Source organism: Castor canadensis, chromosome 2, assembly GCF_047511655.1.
Source record: "Castor canadensis chromosome 2, mCasCan1.hap1v2, whole genome shotgun sequence".
Taxonomy (NCBI): domain Eukaryota; kingdom Metazoa; phylum Chordata; class Mammalia; order Rodentia; family Castoridae; genus Castor; species Castor canadensis.
Genome location: NC_133387.1, coordinates 151,452,397 through 151,460,140, shown reverse-complemented (window position 1 = coordinate 151,460,140; position 7,744 = coordinate 151,452,397). Strand labels below are relative to the sequence as shown.

The 7,744-nt window shown below is 34.0% G+C and overlaps 1 pseudogene; it reads right to left on the bottom strand.

The window, feature by feature from the left end:
• Positions 1–1,740: 1,740 nt before the first annotated feature.
• Positions 1,741–2,503, bottom strand: LOC109678091 (probable U3 small nucleolar RNA-associated protein 11 pseudogene; annotated as a pseudogene).
• Positions 2,504–7,744: the final 5,241 nt, after the last annotated feature.

The following is a 7,744-nucleotide window of genomic DNA, read 5'->3' as shown; positions in this document are numbered from 1 at the left end:
CCAGTGACAACTTCACAGATGCTGTGTTACATCATCTGCCACAGAAGCTGTTATTGGCACAAAAGTAGAGTAACACAGGTTCTGGTACCCACTATTGAACTACTGATCTTACAGTACTTTTTCTCCAAATTCTCTTCAATAAGGAGGATCAAGTTCAGTTTTGATTCACACAGTATGACCCATAGTACACATTTACTTCCTGTCATGGGTTATATTAACTGTCATGCTCTCTTTCACAGTAGAGAAAACTGGTATCTCGATCATCAGTTCACTGATGAAATCATGGTAATTGAACTTGGTGAGCAGAAAATGGAAAGTAAAATAGATATCCCAGTGAAACAAGTGCCAGAAGTTTTGAGGTAAGCTTCATGAAGACTCAAAGTATTTCAGTTTCACAAGGAATTAAGCCTGACATGTCACTTGGGCTTATGACTCTGTATACCTGATGGAGGTAGAGCTATCTATGGAGGAAAAGAATGCTGTGACTCTGAGAAGTTTCTCAGGTTTTAGAGGAATATAATGCATCTCTGTAAAAGAACTAATTTCATTGTGAAAAACATTCCTTCCACGATACAGAGTCCTCCTAACAACTGATAGCCTGACAATGGGATGCTATGTAACTGTGCTGTTGAACTTCTCATTCTTGAGGTGGATATTATTGGATCCATCATTTCATATATTGGACAGATGTAGAAACAATTTTGAAGTTTTAGCCTGAGAATATCCAAAACACTGGTAAATTTCACAAATATGTGGCCCACATTTCCTGTCACTTACTTGTGCCACACCAACACTTCTGTCTCAACTTGCCTCTTTGATATTTCCAACAGTGCTAACACAGCAAAGAACTTAGGCTTGTACTTAGTGGAATGATGTGACATGTTGATGGTAAAATGGACAGGATTGATACCAATCCTTATGTTGGCAGACCAATAAACAAAGAAGAAGTTACATTACTGGTGGATTAATCCACCCTAATTACAGGGAAAGGCTACTGTGGTTACACATTGAAAATATGGAGCCTTCTGTCTAGAACCAATCAAATTTTTCCTTAATTCCCATAAATGTAAATTCGTAACTGTTGCAACGGTGGTTAGAGAAAGCATTTCTATGTGTTATTCTGTGTAACTAATTAGTGATTCAAGACACAAAAAATAAGAAGTCATTTGGCTTATAAATGCGTAATTTAGTCAGAGCATATTTTTTATAAACAATTTCTTTTATTTTTACTATGAGCATATATTACTTTTCAAAAAGTCAGTGATATAATAAAATGGAAAAGAGCTGATAATTTAATTAAAAATTAGAATATAAAGTTTACTATAATTACAACTATAAAATACAAAAATATAGAAAAAAACTGGTTCATAACTTTACAAAATGGAGGAAATAAACCACAATGCTCAGCTCCATAGCTCTAGTTCCTAGTATGCAATAAATTTGTTGCTTTTGAATAAGTATTGGGATTAGGAATGAATTCATCTATTTTCTACTTTGTTGTAATGAGATTACTATAACTTTCATAATGAAAAAAAATTAAGTACTGTATATAAAAATAAGATTGATTTCACAATCAAGAAACAAAGACATGGAGGAAGGGACTATAATGTTGTTTACAGAAAGGCATCAAATATCAGATCAGTAATCATGATTATAAACAGAAAAATCATGCCATTTGGACTAATGAAATTTGAAATTATTACCAAAAAAGAAAAGAACTTATTTTCAATGTAGATCTATAACACTTCAACGTTTTCGACAATGTTGAAATTTGTAAATAGCTGGGGAGTTAACTGTTTCTTTCTTCACCTCCACCCTCTGAGTTTTATTCAGAAGATCTTTGCGTGTTTGAATTTTCTGTGCAATAATGAACAATTTCTTCTCCCGTTCAATCCTCTGTGTCAAGCAGTTATATTGCTTTTGCCTTTATAAAGCGATTCGCTTAAGTCGAGTCTGATGGGTGACTCCTTTCACCTTTTCCTTCTGCAAGGTCTCTATCCTAGGTCTATTAAAGACTCTGTCGACTAGTTCTGGGGCCGTTTGCAGGTGAGTGTCAATATCAAACTGTTCAACTTCCTTTTTGGTGTCAAAAAAGAATACATGCTTATTTTGTTGCTTCCCCTGGAAATCCAGCAGATGGAGCTCTGATTTTAGTCTTTCAATTTTCTTAGCTTCTGCAACCCTTTTCATTTCTATGTATTTGACATCCTGAGTTCTCAAGTTTCAGCTGTTCTGGATTTACTTCTTTAGTTTCCTTAGTGAGATGAACACCATCCTGGAGCTTAACCCGAGTCATTTTATAGTAGAATTCATCTGGATTTTTTTCAAGAGCCTTCTTCCTGAGAGCTCTGAGGAATTCTTGTTTTTTATGATAGTCATCTGCCCGAAGTTTATAATCTTATTTTTTCTCCAACAGACCCAGATGTTTTCGAAAGCCAGGCTGGCTTCTCTCTCGGTGTTCCCGCTGCCAGGACTTAGCCACCTTGCAAAAAGCCGCCGCCATACCCGCAAAGTCCTGCTAAAGCTTAAGACAACGCAAGTTACGCACTGCCTCAGCCGCAGCGTCTGTCTGATGATGAAGATGAGGTCATCTTACCTCTGCTATAAGAGCTGAATGAAGTTTCAGCTGATACAACCTGAATGCACGGGGGCCAGAACTATTAAGACATCTCTGTCATTGTGTGGATTCAGGAAATCACATGACTAGTAGTCTCCCTCACTACTTTGAGGGAGTCTTGGTTTTGTTAGAAAACCAAGAGTGAAGCTGGGTGCAGCTGAGATTGGGAAGAAGCTAGGTCCAGGCTAATGATTAGAAAGTAACCAGCTACTCAAGAGACATAGGTAACAAGACTTTAAAGCAAAAATGGCTGGAGTTGTGTCTCAAATAGTAGGGTGCCAGTCCAGCAATTGTAAGGCTCTGAATGCAAAGCCCACTACCACCAAAAGAAAAAAAAAGAGGTAAAAGTATCAAAAGAAAAAAACTCTCAGACCACATTAAAAATAAGAGTTAACAATGTCTAAAATATTCTCATTTAAAATGCTTGCACACAAAGACAGACACATAAAATGGATACTGGTGGCACGAACAAATATATTTAGAAAATATCAATTGGAAATTTTGATAATAGAAGAAAGTAATGGTTTAAATGAGAATTATCACCAAAGGAAGATGCTATGTATATCCAAAAAAAGTAAATCAGGAAAGTTTTAGTTTTATAACTATGTAAAGGACAATGGAAAAAATGTAAAATATATAAAATATATTTATATATGTAAATTTAATATATATTAAATTTAAGATAATTATTTCTATTATTCTACTAGACCACAAAGAATAGACTCAAGCTATAAAAAACTATAACTAAATCATCATGGAGGGCCATAGTAAAGAAACACATTCTATATAAGGGATTATATGATTGTATTAATCAGGTTTCTTGTCACTAAACAAAATACCCTAGAAAACAAACTTATAAACATAAAAGTTTTCCTTAGCTCACAGTTGTGGAGGCTCTAGTCCAAGTCCAGGTAGACCCATGATTCAGACCTCTGGGGGAGGTCTGGATGGCATTGGCAGGGAGCACAGGAGGAACAAACTGCTGTCCTATAGCCAGGAAGTAGAGAGAGGAAAGAAAGTGACCAGTGTCCCACACTCACCCTTCTGGAGAATTCCCAATGAGCTAAGAACCTCTACTAGGTTCCACCTCCTAAAGGTTCCACCACCTCCCAATAGTGCTGCCCTGCACGCCAAGTCTTTTAACACATGGACATTGGGAGACATGCAGCATCCAAACTGTGATGCATAGAGAACAATAAAGATGAGCAGACTTCAATGGCATGACTACTAGTCTGACCTAATAAACGTACCAAGAACTTCAAAACAAATAAACACAGAATAGAAGGACACATAAAATATTAAGACACACAAAACTTTAATCAATGATGGTAATTGCCCCAAAGAAGTTTTAAATTTTTAAATAATTAATAATATGTGCTTTACATTCTATTATAATGGTACAAAATTAGAAATAAAAGAGTAGTATTTATAGAAAATTTCTACTTCTAAAAACTAACAGTTATTTTTCATTTAAAGTAGAAATCACATAATAAATTTTAAAGTTTTTACATATGAATGGTAATGAAAGCACTAAGAGTCAAAATCTATTCATTACTGAACTTCAGGGGTAAAAGTATCTATTTAAAACATTAATTGGAATATAAGAGAGATGAAAAACAAGTAAAATATTGATAAGCAAGGAAAAGAGTAATAATAAATCCAAAAACAAAAGAGTATGTAAATCAATAAGAAAGTTATCAATGAAGAGAGAAAATGCAAACAAACTATAGGCAGAATCTAAATGTGAAAATAATTATGTAAAAGAAAAAGGTTTACAAGTATATAATGGGCGATTAGATGATAAAAATTTGAAAATTCAGATAAAATAGTTTTTTAAAATGCTATGAAATGACAACATTGATTCAAGAAAAAAATACATAAACATAAAATTTAAGGTAATTACTTCTCTCACCCTCTCCCCCAAATAAAAAGATAAGATTGAATACATTTTAATATGAGTTCTGTTAGTTTTCAAGGATTAAATGCCCTGTACAATTTTTGCCCCCAGATAATAGAAAAAAAAGGAAACTGAACAATTTGTTTTATGAGGTTTATATAATCTGGGTACACAGTCTTGATAATGACAGTACAAGAGATCTAAATTGCTGATCTGTTATATTCATGAACATAAAAGTAAAGATCCTCATATACCAAATTAAATCCAACCATCCATCAAAATAGACTGTGATCAAGTACACATAAGCTAAAGTATGCAAAGACTGCTCAGTTTTGAAACCTTATGTAATATATAACCACCACATTCAGTGAGCAAAGAAGAACATTTTTTCTTATTTTTCAACATATGGTAAAATAGCATTGAATAAAATTCATCATACAGTTCACATAAAATTCTTAGCAAATGATGAAAGAGAAAGGTACTTCTTTAACATAAAAAAGGATTTCTACTTTATCTGTAACAAGCATTGTATTTAATGCAGATTTTTTTATTTGTCTTTTCCAGATAGGTATCAGAACAAAAATGGTTGCAATCACTGGTATGGCTCAATGCAGATATGAAGTCCTGATCAAGACATTAAAACATAAACAATAAGAAATAAAGAGAATAGGTAAAGAGACCAAAATGTCAAGGTATGTATATCCTAATGAAATGGCCAATAGAATCTATAAACGAATTATAAAATGAAAATTTAGTCACTTTAGGGACAATGTAATGAACATTGATATAACAAGGAAGTGAAAAGTGTTGTCATATTTGTTTCATGTTTTATTTTAAACAGGGTTATGCTCTTTTTTAAAAAAAGTGCTTTGAAGCATTGTATGTGAGTAAACACAATTGGAAACAATCTTTTATATTAACAAAACTGAAGCTGAAAGAGCAACAACTACTCATTTACCCCTGTAGAAATTTCAATTGATTCAATCCAGATTTTATACCAGATCTTTCTAGAATAACACAAAGTATGTCATACATATATGTATGTTTCTAATATTCAGAGATTAGAGGGAGTCCCACCTTAAAATCAAAAAGGATTTACTTAATTACATACATTTGGTTTCTCTCTATTGTTGTTGCTTGAACTCTGTTGTCTTGAGATTTTATCATAATCATTGCTATGATTCTGCAGTGTCATCTTCTATGATTATCCCTAACCAAAAGGAGAACCACACTGAACTTTAAAACAATGGGACTTCTCTCAGCAGCACATTCATTATAATTTGGATAAACACTGTGAGTTTTCTATCCTTACATGTCATATTCATTCTATAACATTCTAGCACACCCACCCTTGTTAGCTTTTACATACCTACTTTTCCATCTGCTGAGTAACTTTGGCATTTCTACTTTAGTTGGTCTGTGATGGTTTCTAGGCTTCTAAAACCTTGTCCTAATACCATGTTAGCTCTATCTTCTTAGGTCTTTGATAAGGATTTGCATTCTATATTCTGGAAAAGATTGCTTTGATCATTTCTTTCTATCCAACTTTCTCTTCTGTTACCCTTAATAAACCTCCCTTAAGATCTGGGTCACATATATACTCTTCCTGCTGGCCTCTGGTGGTGGGTTCTGCAGCTCTTTGAACATATAATTCTTTTTCTCTCTTATCAAATCCAAAATGTTTCTAGCCAGGACATATGTAAAAGGACTATCTCAGGCAGAATAAGCCTCCGCATCTTCTGTAGGAATGGTAAATTTGCTATTTTTCTTTAAAGAGCTGTGGGACACTTCAGCAGGTATAGTAAGTCTAAAGGAATGTGAGAATTTCAGAAGCTTCAATGCAGATGTATCCATTCCATATGTTAGTCTCAATCTTTCTCCACAATGATCTAGACCTTGCCCTAACATGCATCTGTTTTAGCCCTTTTTTTTTTTATGTTTCAACTAATGTCTACTATTTATTGGACAATTTGCAAAGCATGATATAACACATACATACATAATCTCAATTTTTCTCATGAAAACACTTTGAGGTAGGTATTACATCCACATCTTACAAATAATGCAACAGTTTCAAAAAGAATAAACCATCTGCCCACTTCCCACTGCTAGGGAGAAACCAAACCATAATTTGATCCTGATCTGTCTCACACATGAGAATGACCCTTTCAAGGAAAAAACTTATCTCCATGTATGAGATCCATGTTTTCAGAGAGAAGTGGGATCACTTAATTTAGAATCTCATACAGGATCAGTGTCATCACTATCAGGAAAAAGGTGACTATAAATACTTGTTCCAGTTTGTTGATTCCACTAAAATGTCTTCAGGAAGACATTATTGGTAAAACTGCCCAACAAGCTCTGAAACAAAACACTATATTGGTACAAATTATACTTTTTAGGACTTTTTATCTTGTAGCTATACCCTACATAGATATATGTAACATTAGTTTCAATGCTATCACCATAATAGCAAAAGAATAACCTAAACATTTATCAGTAGCAGATTAAATTATGGTATATCCATTTAATAGAATATTATGAAGCCAAAAAAGGAATAAGGCTTCTTATTCCTTAGAAACTAATATGGAATGACTTCCATTAAGAAGAGGGAGGGTTTCCAAAGGGGGGCTATGTATAGTTTGTTAACAGTTGTGTAGAAAAAAGAAAAAAATTCATGCAAGTGAGTGTTTAGGCAGAGACTCTTTCTCAAAGGCACAAAGGAAGTAACGATGAGTGTCAGAAGGGGAGGGGCTGGGAGCAAGAGGACAGGAGTTAGAGAGGTCCTTTATATGAAATCACTTTTGTATCTTCAACCATGGGAAAATATTTTTAATTAAAAAAATATGGAGGTGAAATGGTATACAACTATAGTCCCAGCACTCAGGTGCAAAAACTGGAGTTGGCGATCAGCCTGGGCAACACAGTGAGACTCCACCCCACCCCACCCCCCAAAAAAAGACTGATTATACATTTGACAAATTACTAGAGCAATTTCTAATTGCACAACACCAACCCCAAAAAAGAATCACCTATAAAAAGAAACTGAATTTTTTCTCAAGTTGCTGATTTCAGTGTGAATTTGGACCACACTTTTCTTAGAATAATCACTATGAAATTATACTGTAAATACATTTTTTAGTGTGAAACACCATAACATTTCCTTCACCAACAACTTCTCATTTATCCATCATGCAATGTCAAACACATCTATAATCTTATGATTCTTT